General features: G+C 36.1%; 1 long non-coding RNA gene across 2 annotated transcripts; it reads right to left on the reverse strand.

Annotated features, from left to right (window-relative positions):
- Positions 1-3,763: 3,763 nt before the first annotated feature.
- Positions 3,764-7,100, reverse strand: LOC141626522 (uncharacterized). Of its 2 annotated transcripts, XR_012536101.1 has the most exons (4): positions 6,994-7,094; positions 6,683-6,775; positions 5,485-5,571; positions 3,764-4,030 (listed from the first exon to the last, which is right to left on the reverse strand). It is a non-coding gene; the product is annotated as an uncharacterized LOC141626522 (long non-coding RNA). The 2 variants fall into 2 exon arrangements; XR_012536102.1 differs by lacking the exon at positions 6,683-6,775 and having other exon boundaries at positions 6,994-7,100.
- Positions 7,101-17,495: the final 10,395 nt, after the last annotated feature.

The following is a 17,495-nucleotide window of genomic DNA, read 5'->3' on the forward strand; positions in this document are numbered from 1 at the left end:
TTATCTCTCATTTCCTTCCGGCACTGTTCTCATCATCGTCCTTATCGAGATTGTCAAGGGTGAAGATGCTGGTGGTTTTGTTGAGGCGATCCGATCTATTTAATTGTGGAAAGGGAGGGTGATAAAAGATTTGTGAGTGATGAAGCATCGATTGTCATCTTTTAATTAAGAATTTGACATCGTCGATACTGATGAAATCGATTGATCGGTGCCGATAGGTAATTAAGATTTTTCATTTGAAGTTTTGGATGATTATTAATTGAAAGGCAGCAGTGATTGGTGTCAGATGCTCAATACTAAATATTATTTGAAGTTTAAGAACATCATCATTTGCAACAATGGCGCCACACTCATCTCTCTTCATCTATCTCAACATCATCATTTTTAACAAGGTACTACATACAATTCAATTATCTATTCGAGTAGTTAATATGCAATTCAATTGATAATTCTCAAATATGCAATTCAATTATCTATTCGAGTAGTTATCGTATATGCTAAATATGGTAATTGCTCAAAATAGGGCTTTAATTTGCCTGGTGATTCTTTTAAACCATAGTTCATAGGGGATTTTGTGCTGCTAAGACAAGAGGGTTGCATACCTCCAATGCCCCTTACCTCGCAATTTGAGAATTTGTGCCATAGGTTCTATGCTCGGCAAAAGTCGGCCATGTATCAAGATTTCAATGGGGTGGATACATGAAGTACTGTTACTGGATACATGTATGAATAATACTAGATACATGTATGATTTATGTATCTCACAATATTGATATGTGTATCTAGAATGAGTAATATGTGTATCTAGGTAATGCAAGCTTCGAATCAAGCACATTTCATTTTCAGATTGTCAAAATAGTTAGCTGGAATAAATTTTTGTGCACATTGTCGTGATTAACAACACTGGCGGGAACCCGTGCGAACTGACTTACGGTGCATTACCTACATACACATTACTCGTATTATGTGATTTAAATGACCACTACATTTTATGATTTCTGTCTTCTCTACCAGCAGAAGGCTAATTCTAGCTGTTAATGTCGAGAGTCCAACTTTATTAGGCGGGAGTATTTCGGGTGCATACTTATTTTCTTCTCTTCTCCCGTATTCAGGATCAAAAGCAGGTAGATCTGTGCTAATTGATGATGGGGCACTACCTTGGATAATACAGAATGCGAACAATGAAGCATCATCTATTAGACAACACATTGAATTGGCACTGTGCCACCTAGCTCAACATGGTAAGCTTCCTATACACCTCGACTTTTGCTGATGCATACGTTTTGTCCTAAACTCTTAAAACCTTTCCATTTAAAAATCTCAGAAGCGAATGCTAATGACATGATTAATGGTGGGGACCCTGAGAACTAGTTCGTATCTCACGGGACTGCCCTCGTGATGACATACGAAGTCTTGCATGCCGCACTCTTGGTTATACTCCCACTTTTGTGTCGGAACTCAGGCGTCTTCGTGTTGACAATTAAGTTCTAATCACCTTGCACGATATAGGCTTAGGATTTGTTAGTTTTAAGTTAAAATATTGCACTTTTTTCACTCTTTGGCTAATTTTGTGATAAATCATGGTGTTGTAAGCGAAAAATTAGGTTATAATCGAAAAAACTAGGATTTCTAAAATCTGAATTTTTGATTTTTCATTAGGTGTGTAATTAATTTTTGTAAATCAATTTGAAACTTAGGCAGAAATACCATGTGTTTCTAGACGGTAGCTGAATCATATGTGAGTGTTTAGTCTTGTGATAATTAGGACTTTTGATAGGATAAGGTTGTGGGTCATTATCCTTTGATTTGCTAATTTTGGATTGCCTTAGTTTTCGATAGTGCCATTTTGTTTAGACTGAAGAAGGGTAAACTAAGATTAATTCTCTCTTTTTTTCCCATGTACTGTATTCGTCTTGTGCCTCCGTTACACACAGAGTACTCTAAATAGTTGAGACTTCATGATTGGTCTACACACAGTTTCATGTTTAAAAAAACACCTTATTTTTCCTTTTTCCCGAGGAAATACATCTTTTAGTTTAAGATTCACGGTGCCATTTTGTGCATTTTGATGCTTTTGTTAGCACGGGGAAACTGCGTAGTGTGGAACACCAAGTAGTGACCAGCAAAGATCAATCCCGGATTTCTAATGCTTTTTCTCTTCTACGGTTTTACCAGAGAGCACTTATGTCCTAAATGCAAAACACCCTCCAATATACCGATGTGTTCCGTATTCTGAACTTCTTAATTTGTTTCTGGCAGCCTATATTGGAGAGATTGACAGCGTGTTGGAAACTGTAAGATTTAAGATGTTGTAAATCTCTCTAAATACTTAGTTATGGCAGATGTTGGCCTATGTAGAGCCGTGTCTTGAATCATTGGTGCGCATGTTGAATTGGAAATCTTAAATACCATTAATGGATCTCATATTACATGTTAGACTATCTCATACGGCATAAGATAGACCATTTCTCCCTTTCTGTTTCATATATAAGCTTTTGTGTTCGTTTTTTTATCCCATTTTGAATGCTTGCGGCATCTTTGGAGGGGCAACTGGTTATAACACTTCCTTTAGGAGTTGTTTAAATTATATGCAAGATATGACAAGCTGCACCAAGTCACCAACTATTTGGTTCTAGGAGTTTGAACTGTATTATTTGATCACACTTGGTGCAGGCCATCAAAACCAAATGATCTCACGCCAACATCTCCTATTTCATTAAGAGTGTTGTCATAATTTTTTTTATAAGTTTTTTCATAACTTAAACGAGTGAAAATGTTTGTATCTAACAACTTAAAGGAGTGTATATAGATATCTAAAGGTATGTATCTAGTAACTTAAAAGGAGTGTATCTAGATAGCTAAATGTATGTATCTAGTAACTTAAAAGGCATGTATCTAGCAACCTAAACGAGTGTATCTAGCTAGCTAGAGATATGTATCTATAAATTTGAAGGAGTGTATCTAGCTAGCTAGAAGTATGTATCTAGCATCGGACCATCTTGCCTCAATTCTATGCTGCTGACCAACTAGTGCTTAAGATTTTGCCTACCCATGTTTAATGTCTTCACTTTGACCTACCCCACTTGACCTAAATACTAATCAACTGTCATGGTTTTATCGTACTTTTATTAATTAACGGCTTAATTATCGATCAACTCATTTGACGGTCCATATTTAAACTACACTGGCCGGCTAATTACATGTTCTGATCTATCTCTCGCTAGCTACCTTGTAGACTTGATAAATAGGTGAAAATAGTTGGTTAGTTTGGGTGTCATTTCTTGGTAAGCTCACTCGTCTCGATATCGGACCATCTTTCCTCAATTCTGGATACTTTTGCTTTAAAGAATATTTGGCAAGGTTGTTATGCACTTATGTTATGCACCCTGTGAAATTGCTTCTCATTCATATGCTTTGATGACTCGAGTGTTGGCATGGCTAGGAGTACACTGATTAGTTGTGACTTTCAAGTATGAATAGTTGCAAGTGTTTCTATGTTATGAATTGCTGAGTAGATTACTAATTGCAGCTGGCTAAAGGATGCATAATTTGACAAGTGAATCAGGTGTACAAGGATGGATTTTGGTGAAACGAATTTGGTGCTGCGAGATTGCTCATGGAATGCTGGAACAAGTAATTGTGTAGGTCTGATGGCTACATTGTGACACCCTCATTTATTGCGGAAAAGTAAACACGTAATTATACAGAAAAACTGGTAGGATATGTTTGTAATTGGTTCAACTAGCCAAAAACCTGTAATTTCAAAAAATTTTCTAAACCAATCACAACATTTCCAACATTCCCAGAAGCGGGTGCCAAAACCTGCAATGCTAATGAACTACTTTACATACATAGCTAATAATAAGAAAAAGTAAAGATACAAACCCAAAGTAGAAAAGGGAGACATATGTCTCTAAAATGTATGTGACATAAAAAGGGTTTAAGGGTCACAATGAAATAAAACCAGTCTAGGTCCCAAGGTTACTTTGCTCGCTAGCTCGTCCATGTACCCCATATATGCATCACCTACCTGTCATTCGCATTTTATACAAATACGAAAGCCACAGTCAGTGGGGAGTAACTCCGAGTTCTCCCAGCCACGAAATGTCATAATTAATATAACATGTAAACATAAGAATATGAATACGAATCACACACTGCCTTAGCATATAGATGCTAAGGCAATCGTGCTTATCATGTGAACAACAATATAAAAACACTTAGTCCTAGCATGTGAATACTAGACCGACTCATACTACACTATCATGTGGATCACATAACATCCAGGAATCCAAACTCTATCAACCATAGCCGGCTTGCATCTCACCTTCTATGATTCATAGAATCACCATACAAGAAAGGGCAATATATCAAAGACAGGCATAAGTTCTTAGCACCGTCAATAGTCACTTTGTAACTCAAGTCTATACCACGAGGTAGGGAAGGTAATCGAACCGGTATCTTGGCTCAGCGGTTACTATTAAGAAAACATGGCCAAGAGACAACACAACTCTAGCCTAAAATCACAGAGACCTAGACATGCGGATACACACCACCGCACCCAAGACCCACAACCTTTTTTAAAACAAAGTGAAGTGAGTACCCTAAGGACACCACCGAAGGGTCGGCTAGTACTTAAGTCGACCCCATACTATCAAAATTAGTACCGAGGTCATGCCCCAACTTGGATAAACATCCACTAGTCAGGAACACAAAGGCTATCAAGCGGTGAACATATACTCGTCAGAGACTATAAAGACCTATCTATGATGAAGGCCGAAATACTCACCTAGGACCTAGTCACGCCTAGTCCCGGCTTGAATATTTTAGCCCACACCACCCAAAACTCACCACATAAGTCAAGTAAGACACCCACTTAACCTTAAGAGGGCAAAAAGTCCTACTTACCAACATAAATTCTAACATTCTATCATGTGAAAGCTATATAAATGTCTATTTACAGCATACAATCCCAACAGTTCCTCAATAAGAATTCAATACTAATTTCCAATCCTAACAATTATAACAATAAAAAAAGCTTTAGGGAAAACTAGGGCCATTACTACAAAATAAGAAGCTATTTAAATTCAACTAACTAAATAAGAAACTATTTAAATTCAACTAATTACACATGTGAAATAGAGATATAATAAATGGCCTAAAACAAGAAAAAGGCCGATTATCTAATTCATTCAACCGAATTTTTACCCGCAACCCCACCACTGCGGCAGTGCACGGGTCAAATTGCGGCTGACCAATCACTCAATTAACTGACATCACATCAGTCAAAGGGACTAAGGCTCAGTTTTCGGCACAATCAACAAAACATTACAATTATCACCATAAAATTCGTTTGCCTATTAATTACAATTTCATTTTGTAAACGATCCTAACATTATTCATTCACCTAAACACTTATCAAACAACAGGCACACATTAACTACTAATGTGACATTAACTCGTCGAGTAACTCGGAATAGTTACCTTACGCTAGCAAAGAGACAAGTAAAAACTTGAGAAAACTTCTAAAACCCCAAAATTACTCTTCATCTTCAACCCCATATGAGCCACCTAAAATAATTATGTGAAAGGACGATATTAACGAATTATCTTTATATAAAATATGAGACGAAAATTAATTTAATTATATTTTAAATAAACCAAACTAGCGTCAAAACAATTTATAGATACGGCCCAAACTCGGGACTTAGCCAGGCCACTGCCTAGGCCACGGCCAGGCCACTGCCAGGCCTTTGCCACGCCAAAGGCCACGGCTAATCATCGCTAGGTCTTTGCCAAAGCTAAAGCGAGGCCACGGCCAGCTGCAGAGGCCACGGCCAGGCTACACCCTCTCGTCCCGGCCGTCTTAGGACGGTTTCTAGGCCAAACCACGACGGATACCACCCAAACAAAAGACCCAAACCCAACATGTACATGTACTTAAGACGTTAGCAAAGAGGTTGGTTCAAAATAACATAAAGAAACCCGTCAAAACAGCCCGCTAAAACTGCTCGACAAAACCCATTTTCACTATTAAAGAAGCTCATAGCTAACCAATAGGTCATACGATGAACAAATTCAGAAATGTGAAATAATCAAAAGAAGATAATGCCATCGAAAAAAGATGAGCATATGCTAAGTGAATTGTCAAACATCACTTGTACAATAAATCCTCTACTAAAAGATCACTCTTATAATTTACAAGTTTATTACCAATTTTAAAATCTTTTTAAATGAAACATGGTGTAATGTTTGCTTCAATGGGTTGTATCCTACACAACCAAATAAAACCCAGCTAAAGTAGCAATCAAACAACAGCATAATATGCTAAAATACAATGCAACTTAGAGAAAGTAATAAACTTTAGCAAATCAAATAGCCAACTAAATCAGAACAGCCGATCTCAGGAAAAACAATAGAGCTTAAAGTACTAATCAATTTGGCAGTTGCTTTATTCAGGAATTTATATAAACCAATCAATTGGAGATAATACAGATGATAAAAAGCATCGATACACTTAACCGATCACAACAATTGAATTTACTTTTGAGACATTAACGGAGTTGGTCAGGTTTTTGACAAGATGCTGAAAGATAAAACAGCAACTTCAATTTGTCAAAAGTAGAGAAAATGAGAACAAACCAACAAAAAATATCAATTGAAATGAAGATATGAATAATACCTTATGACAATTTAATATAAAACCATCATAAAACACCAAATGGAAGTGTGATTAAACAAAATTGCCTAACCATTTGCTATAATACATAGATGCCTACATAACACAAAGAGAAAATAAACAGGATTCAATACTAAAGCAATAATCCAAACTCGAAACGAGTACTAAACACCAACAACTAATAAGGTGTTAATTAACCAACTACACCGATAACTATTGACAAAAGAGCAAGAAAACGGAATAAAGAAGCTAAAAGACGACACCTTTATAAGACGGCGAAAGACGAAACCACTACAAAAAGGAGACTTTCTTACCTTAAAAGGAGGAGGAAGGAAAGGGGAAGAGAATGGTACAAAAATTACGGAATTTGGTCGAGAAATGAAGGCGGGATCTGGGTTTTTATGTCACAAAAATGGAATTGACTGAGTGTGTTTGTGTTGATGGATGAGTCGTTGGGCAGGATAAGAAAAGAAGAATAAAGAAGGGGAAGGGGGGGGGGGTTCACGACTCACGCCTAAAAAAACAACAATAATAAATAATAATAATAATAGTAATAATAGAGATAAGGTGAGCGAGTAGGTGTAGTAGGGATCAGATTGGTCCGAATAAATTAGCCTCATATATGAAAATGTGACGGTCTAAAGTTAGACGGAAATTGAGACGGGAATTATTATTATTACGGTCATTATTATCGTCACTATTATTGTCCGACCAAAAATACGTATACATTTATTTTTATATAAATTATGCCTTCAAGATATAATTAAATCGTACGTATTTTTATATAAACGAGCTTTTATGTAATACGTTTATAAAAATCGTGTTTGACATAAAATTAATTAAATAGAATAATTCAAAAATATATAATAAAGTGGTTAAACGGTTTAATAAATTTTAAATGTCAAAATGAGAAATTTGCGGGTGTTACAATCACCCCATCTTTTTAAAAAGTTTCGTCCTCGAAACTTGAAAGTAGAGATGAAAGGTTATGAAAATAAAACTGGAATTGAAATCGGTAACCAAAACATTTTAAAAGGTCACTTATCGTAAAAATCAAAATTCTTTCAAGAGCTTCAACTAAAATTTTCCGACAGAACCAGACTCTCATCAGAGGAACGGAAGTGTTCTCGTTACGTATTCAAGAACATCACATTCCAAATCAAAGATAGGGTCAAAAGGCAAATCATTTGTATAAATCAAAAATCAAAATACCTTCAAAAACATTAATGAATAGTTTTCAAAAATATAAGTCTCATTCATGGAACGGAAATGCTCTTGTCGCGCACACAAGAACGCTAACTTTCCAAGTCAGAGACAAATTTAAAACAAATACTATTTGCCGACAAGCGTAGAACAAGTTATCAAACGTTTCCAATAACTAGTTCTAACATCCGATCAACGTTAAAATCAAAATAAGAGAAAGGTAATCTACTCAAATTTTCTTTTACAAAAAGCCAAAATAGAAATAAAGGTTTCACTTTTAAACTAAAATGGGGGTCAAATCCCTGAAAATGTAACATTAAACTTTGACAAAGAAGTCATAAATAGATCAAAGTTAACAGAAATTGAATAAAATTTAAAGAAATCTCGGTTTAGCAACTCAAAACCATGATAAAGAAGTCTATACTCAAAGAACAATTAGAGAATTAAATCGAATTTTCATTTTTTTTCCAAATCTTTACAAGTAGGGAAAATTTTGTAATATTAACATAAATTTTTTTAACAATGAACCAAAAATGATAGCTTGAAATATTTAGAAAATGTGCGAAATAAAAAGTAAGTTAGACATCATAGATACAAGTATGCTAAGAGGGTTCAAGCTTAACCAACAAAAGAGGTATGATGAACTTCCTAGGGATAAGGATTGAAGTCAAATTTACAAGGATGTCAAAGATAGAGTTTCACAAGATACGAGTGTCAAACTTAAAGGAGGAGCAAGATGAAGCGAGGAAAGGAGGTATGAACGGTAACGCTTATGATCAAGGAGAAAGGGAAATTAGACAACAAGGAAATAACGAGTAAACTTTTATACTTAAGAATCAAATCCAACCAAGGTTAACACCCCACAAGAAAGAGTGCTATCAAATGGCGTTAAGGGATGATTAGCAAGGGTGAAAGGACAAGTTGGGAGGATACAAATGTAACTTCCTAGGAAGAAGAATAGAGAGTTTAGAAGAAGGATAGGCACCAAGAGATTAAGAATAAGGCGAGATACAAAAAGAACGAGAAACATCTTCAAGGAAGTAGAAGCATTCTTCAAAGGTTGAACAATTCTTCAATCCTCAAAGAATAGGCACTAAATCTTGATCTCCTTAAAATATAAGTGTCCTTTCAATGGAACGGAGATACTCTTGGCGATCACTCAAGAACATCAATATTCCAATTCAAAGACATAAAAATACATTTTTACACCAACAAATGATAAAACTAATTATCAGACGTCTCCAATAACAAGCTTTAACACTAATTGACGTTAAAACCAGTGAAAAACATTAAAATATTTTCAAAACCTTTAGTTCAAAATTTTTTTTTTTTATAATAAGGGTAATAACTCCATTAGCTATAGATAAGCTCACGGTCATTGATCCAAGAACGCAACGATTATTAAACAACAATCAACAAACATGTTAGTACCTAACAAAGAGCAAACACAAAGAGACTACAACATAAGATCCTAAATCTACCCATCCTACCCATCTCTCAAGTTTATTATTTGAAGGTCAAGTTATTTATATTGGGGTGCACAAACGTGCGTCGGGAGCAAATATGCTCTGATACCAACTGTAACAGCCCAAGGTAACCTGCTAGCGTGATATTGTCCGCTCTGGGAGACACAACCCATGGAAGGTGACCTTCCCACATCGGTAGAAGAGGGGAACGAAGCATGGTTTATAATCATGTGGCTACCTCTTCCTAGTATGACGCGTTTTAAAGCCGTGAGGAGGTTGTGTCTCCCAGAGCGGACAATATCACGCTAGCAGGTTACCTTGGGCTGTTACATACATGATACTCAATATTTGGTGTACTTGTGCTGAAGGGAGAGGAGCTTCGTATTAAAATTTTAGGTGGAATTCCTTCAACAGCTATATATACGGGCATGCTGTGTTGAATGGATGTTATAACGGGTTAACCGGTTAAGCGTAGTTCATTGCTTTTGTACTTCATGAGTTTGGCTTCTAAACTTTGTTACTTATAGGGGTTATTTGTTTTAGTTTTCGATATGGTTTGTGCTAGTGGAGCTTCTTTTTGTAAGAAACAATGTAATTTTGTGTGGTTATGAATAAAATTTTCTACTTTTCACAAAAGGAAAGTTTCTCATTTGGAATTTGGGTTTATTGAGTATTAAGATTATTGTTATGTATCAAGTGCAGTAGTTGATACTATATGATAGTCCAGTACAATTATTGAGGCGCTTAAAAAACATTGGTAGCCTAAAAGGCTAAAACGATGCTTCGAAAGCGCTTGTAATGCATTATTATAGTGCGTTAAAATTGCGGCACTTCATAGGAATTTGCGTTTTTCTTGCTTGTGTTTCCCTTGTTGGCCAAATCCATGGTTCAGCAAGAGCAATACCTCAACTTTTTATTTTTTTATTTTGTGTAAATTATAAACGTTAATTAACTTTTTACTAAAATATCATGTGTATTTACAAGTTAAAAGTTTATATCTAAGGTGCAAAATATGTGTATCTAGGAAGGTAAATTTACGTATCTTGTAACTTAAAGAAGTGTATGTAACTAAAATAACGGAGTGTATCTAACTAACTTAAACGAGTGTATGTATCTAAATAATGGTATGTATCTAGTAATTTAAAGAAACGTATCTAGTAATTCAAAGAAGTGTATCTAGCTACTTCAAGAAATGTATCTAGCAATTTAAAGAAGTGTATCTTGCTAGTTAAAGACATATATCTAGAAACTTAAAGGAATGTATCTAATTAGCTAGAGGTATGTATCTAGCAACTTAAACGAGTATATCTAGCATGCTAAAACCAATAATTGCCACCAAACTAACTAGTAATCCATAACTTAAAAATTAGTGAACTAAAAAGAATTGATGACATATTTGAGTAGGACATACATTTTTTTAATGCGATGTTTTCAATTTTGCTAAATATTTCTCATGCATTCAAGTAATGCGGACAATATATAGCGATACATATCATAAATCGTAGGCATCAATGGCCAACAGCACACATTGCCGCAATGAACTGCAAATCCACCACTGTCAAGACCGCCATCACTAGTAAACTTGACTTTCGCCGAAGGGATGATTTATAATCCGAAAATTTATGGGGATGAAGTGACGCGGTGTCAGGTAGCTCGCCGGCGTTATGGGTGATGTGGATCTGGATGGTGCATCGACGGCGTCAGGATGATACAACACAGCCGAAATTGATAGAAACGCGAAGAGGAGAGAACACGTCAGCGCGGGTGAAGAAAACAGAACATTAAGGCCGCTGACATCGCCGGCGTCATTGGTCTTCGCCGGTGACGGTAGTTGGTGGAGGTGTGGAGATGCAAGAGATAAGGAGGGAAGTTATGGTTTAATAGATTAGGGGTACGATAATGGATTGGGAGGATTTTTAGAGAAGTAGCAGGGGGTTAAAGAGGACCGTAGATGTGTCTTAATCTAAGGCTAATATTGAGTTCGTACGGTTTGCACCGTAACTTAATTCGCACGGGATCTCGATTCTATATATATATATATATATATATATATATATATATATATATATATATATATATATATATATATATATATATATATATATATATATATAGAGGCCGGATCCGGTGAGGCACCTCATTATGGCGAGGCGGCCGGTCTCACCAAATTCCTCATTATGGCGAGGCAAGATCCGGTGAGTCCACCTATATATTTGAGTCCATGAGTCCATAAAACAATATCACGCACTATACAATACAATATCACGAATTTTTTTTTTCGAAATTTTTTTTTTTTCAAATTTTTTTTTTCGAATTTTTTTTTTCAATTTTTTTTTTCGAATTTTTTTTTTTCAAATTTTTTTTTTGAAATTTTTTTTTTTTTTTTTTTTTTTTTTTTTTTTTTTTAATCTCATACCTATTTTGTGAATCTCATACCTTATTCAGTGAATCTTTAAGGCTTGTTTTGTGAAACTTGATCATCATAATTGGTTAAAATCACCTATTTCGCTCTTTTCTTTATTAGGTGAATCTCAGACTTTGTTTTGTGAATCTCGGACCTTGTCGGTGAATCTTAGAACTTGTTTTGTGAAACTTGGTCATCATAAGTGGTTAAAATCACGTTTTTTCCTCTTTTCCTTATTTTGTGAATCTCATACCTTAGTCAGTGAATCTCAAGACTTGTTTTGTGAAACTTGATCATCATAAGTGGTTAAAAATCACCTATTTTGCCCTTTTCTTTATTAGGTGAATCTCAGACTTTGTTTTGTGAATCTCAGACCTTGTTCGGTGAATCTTAGAGCTTATTTTGTGAAACATGGTCATCATAAGTGGTTAAAATCACGTTTTTTGCTCTTTTCCTTATTTGGTGAATCTCAGACCTTATTTTGTGAATCTCATACTTTATTCAGTGAATCTTAAGGCTTGTTTTGTGAAACTTGATCATCATAAGTGGTTAAAATCACCTATTTTGCTCTTTTCTTTATTAGGTGAATCTCAGACTTTGTTTTGTGAATCTCAGACCTTGTTCAGTGAATCTTAGAGCTTGTTTTGTGAAACTTGGTCATCATAAGTGGTTAAAATCACGTTTCTTGCTCTTTTCCTTATTTGGTGAATCTCAAGCCTTATTTTGTGAATCTCATACCTTATTCAGTGAATCTTAAGGCTTGTTTTGTGAAACTTGATCATCATAAGTGGTTAAAATCATCTATTTTGCTCTTTTCTTTATTAGGTGAATCTGAGACTTTGTTTTGTGAATCTCGGACCTTGTTGATGAATCGTAGAGCTTGTTTTGTGAAACTTGGTCATCATAAGTGGTTAAAATCACGTTTTTGCACATCGAGTACGGATTTCGCTAACTCATCCTCAATGTTAATGTATTTAAGTTTAATACACTAGATTCTTAAATTAACTAGGCTATATGAGATTCGAACTCATACCTTTGTGCAAGATTTGCACATTGCTCTCCCATTTGAGCTAATAGCCTTTAAGATATACGAGTACATAACAAAGATTAAATAAGGGGAACCTTAAGCTAATAGCCTTTAGATATGCAACAATGAAAAGCCTAACCTGCGATTGATTGTCAATGTGATGAACAACCCTAGATTCATTACCATATGACTCCGTGATTGTAGAACGGGCATCGAACGAACTTCGAAAGTCTCACATGAACAACCCTAGATTCACATAATCTAGTCTAAGCTTCACAAAATCAAGTCCAGGTTTCACAAATCAGGTCTATGTTTGCCAAAATCAGATTTCACATAATTAGGTCTAGGGTTCACATAATATACTCCAAGCTTCACAAAATCAAGTCTGGATTTCACAAAATCGGTCTATGTTTGAACCTTATTTTGTGAATCTTGGAGCTAATATTGTGAATCTTGGAGCTAATATTGTGAATCCTGGACCTAACGACGCAAGACATGGAGCTAATCTTGTGAATCCTGAACCTAATGACTGCACTTCATTCATTAGGAAACTGATAATACAAACCTGACGACGCAAGACATGGAAATAGTTAGCTGGTGTTGTCACATTGACAACCTGCCAGTTGCATTCTTGGGTTTGTTTTGTAAGCGTTGGCTCGATATCAGGTAAAATGTAGGGATTTTCATCACTCATCTGCAATGAAAAGTTAAGACAGCGGAAATGAAATTACCAGTTTTTCCAATCATGTAGCATTGTAACTGATCAATATACCTGCAGGAATCGTTCCAATCTTGCACTAGAATGTTCAGGTCCCTGACCGTCATACCCATGAGGAAGTAAAACCACAAGTCCAGTTTGACGTAACCATTTTGCTTTCGCCACTTTGCTCAGAACCGATCAAAAATCACCGTGCTCCATTAGAGAAGTCCCCAAACCGAGCCTCCCGGATAACAAGAGAATTCGGGTTCTCCATAGAATAACCCAATTCAAATCCAAGAATTCCAAACTCGAGAAAGGAGTCTGTACCCATAACAATAAACATAGTGTTATTATACAGAACTAACTAAACAAGAACGATAATAAAACAATACAAAGAAAAATTGATGAAGAAATGCACTTGCATCGATAAAGAAATGATTCCGCATTTTGGTTAATGGTGACATGGCCCAAAGGACAATATTTTTCACCGATTCTCGATCATGGATCACAGAATGCCTATGATTTGAATGTACCTCTCGAACATCTTGTCCACTCAACCGAACATGATTTCCTTCCACTAGCAATGTACCGAATGCCGATTGCTTCGCAATGTGACCCAATCAATGCCTTCCCCGGTTTCAATCATTAGGGCACGTTGGTCATAAATCCTTTTAACAGCTTTGTGCGGGTTGAAATTCTCGGGAATTGTGGTGATTGCCTTGCCAACATGCTTTAAAATCTCTGGTTTAACCCTGTACAAGATCAAAGATTGCAACATTGATTAAGACCATAACTCTACAGCTAAAGAGACAGGAACTCCCAAGGGCTTAAGAAAATACCCAGTGTTACGGATTCTAGAAATCTGCTCAGGAGACTTGAACCCGAGCCAGCAAGCTGAAAGCCAGTCCTGCTTGTTTGTTTGATGATTCTTGCTAGCTTCAAACTCCTCATTGAGAATTGTCATAACCTTTTTCTGAATCACATCGACTTCTTCTTTTGACAGTGCCCCAGATTAAAGGACTTTCTTTTTGTGACTTGGGGCTAATCTTGTGAATGCTGGACTTGATTTTGTGAATCTAAGACCTAACTTTATGAAACTGGGTCTTTATTTTGTGAATTTAGGATATGATATTGTGAATCTCATTCAAAATCAGTGTTAAAGAATAGCCACATCAACCACACTCATGTTTCACCATCATCGAAATGTAAGGACTAGGTGAAGATCAAACCAAGGATTACCTCTTGTGCCTCCATAGTGAGGTTGAGTGTCCCAAAATTGTCAGCAAAATGAGCTCAGGCCAACTCATCAGCAGCGGAGATATCCCAAATAAAAACACCAGATATAGACCAATATCCAATCCAATCGGAAGTCCATACAATACCCAACTCGGACGGATCATTTACCAGGTTCGACAGCCTATATCCTCAGACTCAGAGGTAGATAACAAGAAAAAGTATAACTCTGAAAATCACAATCACACAGCTTACATCTGGATCATTTGAATTCAGTCCATACAATCTAATCCTACAAATCAGGAGTTGAACAACTTCTTTGCAAAAAACCAACGTAAAAATGATCTCTTCCCACATTTTCCCCTACCACCAGAATAAATGAGAGCCTACATTGTACTTTTACATGATTGTTTTTTTCAAAAACCAGGTGACAAACAATAAAAAAGATGGCACTGCACCTCACAGAACTAAAGTTTCAGGATTCACGGACATTATGCGGAATAGAACAATGGCATCGACCAAAAAAACGACAAAGATTCGTGGCAACGTGCTGTTATCTCCGACCCGAGTCCGAGGGAACAATCATGACGATAAATCTGCAGGTTCCTTTTGATGGATTGGACTTTGTAACTGTTGCAAGCCCATTAAAATTACACGCTTCATCAACCTCGATCATTTATCGGTAATAACCATTGAATGCGTATGATATATTTTCCTGAGCGATTAAGTCGACACGACCTTCCCGTCCCAAGGCTAGTACAGTCTCCCAGACTACAAGCATAACTCACACTATTAGCGATCCGTGAGTCGTCCATTTTAACTGACGGTTTTAGCACACACCACTGGTGATCTTCGTACTGTACACCCTTTGCTGGGACCAACAAAACCACTACTAGGAAATTATTCAAGTGAACAACTATTCAGCACAGTCCTAGAATGTTCAGTATCAATCAATAAGCGAGCTAACAATTGATTCAATAAATTCAACGAATAAAATCGAATTTAGACAGGATAAATACATGATTAACAGATAAAAAAAGAGGAAAATGTGAAATACGTAGTGGTTTTGTTGGTCCCAGCTTCTTTGGTTAGTATCGAAAGAAGTTGGTCATAAATGGTCAAAATCACCTTACAACTGTGTTTCCCCATGCCTACATATACTCGATACTAACCAAAGAAGTTGAAAGGTATATGTTAGCAGACTTGGTTAAAAATCTTCTACATGGGTACATGTCCAGATGTTGGATCGGCAATTTTACGTTAAAAACAATGTTTTCACCTAAAAGGGTAAAGCATTTATGTGAACTCTTTTACTCATGAACATGCCGGCCTCTGGAGAATATTTTGAAAAAACTGTATTATGTAATTTATCAGGAACAGCGTATAAGTCACAGATAAAGGATAAATGATAAAGAATCCTTACCACACGACCCAAAGAACGCATCTTCAGTCCTCTGAGATGCATGAAGTCCGTCAAAGTACGTCCCTCAACAGGCGAAAGTTCTAGTGATGCAAAATCGATACTGTGTACAATAGCATTTGTCTGTCAGAATCGGGAAAATGTGAACCTAAGTCAAATGACATGAAAAGAGATAATACTTAATAGATACCGGTTTGGTGAGAGCAACTTCTTCGTAATAGCTTTGTACCATTGTCTTAAGCTCATCAACGGTCTGTGACAAAAAGAATAATGGCATTAAGAAAAAAAATCCAAGAAAACATACTCCGGCTATATAATAAGACATTTACGGTCCAATCATAGAGGTTAAGGGACCTTTAGGTGAAGGCTTGTTCCTGTTTCCTTCAAGCGTAAGAAGGCGTCTTCTGAAAGTAGCTTTTCCAACTCTACTCCCGTAGCCTCTTCGTAACTTCAACTTCTTTACTCAATCCTTCATTAGGGTCAACACCGTAAACTTGAGAATCATTCTCTTCTTTTGCATCTAAGGATGATTTCTTCCCTCTTTTTTCAAAGTGACTTGAATTCCTTTCCCAAACCTTTAACCGATAATTCATTGTTACTCTTTTTCCCAACTTCCCGTGGACTTTTATCATCATTATCTTTCTTTCGCAAATCTTGTATCCAACGGGAAGCTAGTTCCCATCTCGATCGATTTATGTCAATTGGTTTCTTCTCTTGCAGTTTAGTTAAGTCGTCATTAAGTATTACGATGACGACCTCTTGAATCTTCCGGTCTATCCACATCCATTGGAGATGCACTTTCTCCAGAAAGTTCAGCATTCGGCACCTTATGTAATAGACGGCGTAAACTGAACATAAATGCAAAATAAACCGTGTCACAAGTTACCATCGTCTAAGCAAAATACATTCCAACATTACATTGCTTATGAATTTAGACAACATTTAGGTAGCGTAACAATGACGAAAAATCCTAAAGATTTTAACCTGTATTATGTTTCAGGAACAAAATATTATCTTATGAATTTAGATCAGCTAGCAACAGAATTGCACATGAATGCAAACAGTCAGAGATCAACTCGTATCATATAATCATAGAACAAAAAAAAACAAATAAAATCAAATATGCTCAATAAACAATTAAACCTCCATAAAAACGAAATAATAAGGAATGTAAGCACAGCGATAGTGATGAAGACGAGTTTAATCGGAGAAGACGGAAGGAAAAGTACTGATAAATTGAAAACATAAACTATTGAATCGAAAGTACTAAGTTAATGGCGGATGACGATTGACGAAGTGAAACTCACTATTAATGGCGATTGAAAGCTCACCTTTCTTACCTATTTAACTACCTGAGTTAATC

Source organism: Silene latifolia, chromosome Y, assembly GCF_048544455.1.
Source record: "Silene latifolia isolate original U9 population chromosome Y, ASM4854445v1, whole genome shotgun sequence".
Lineage (NCBI taxonomy): Eukaryota > Viridiplantae > Streptophyta > Magnoliopsida > Caryophyllales > Caryophyllaceae > Silene > Silene latifolia.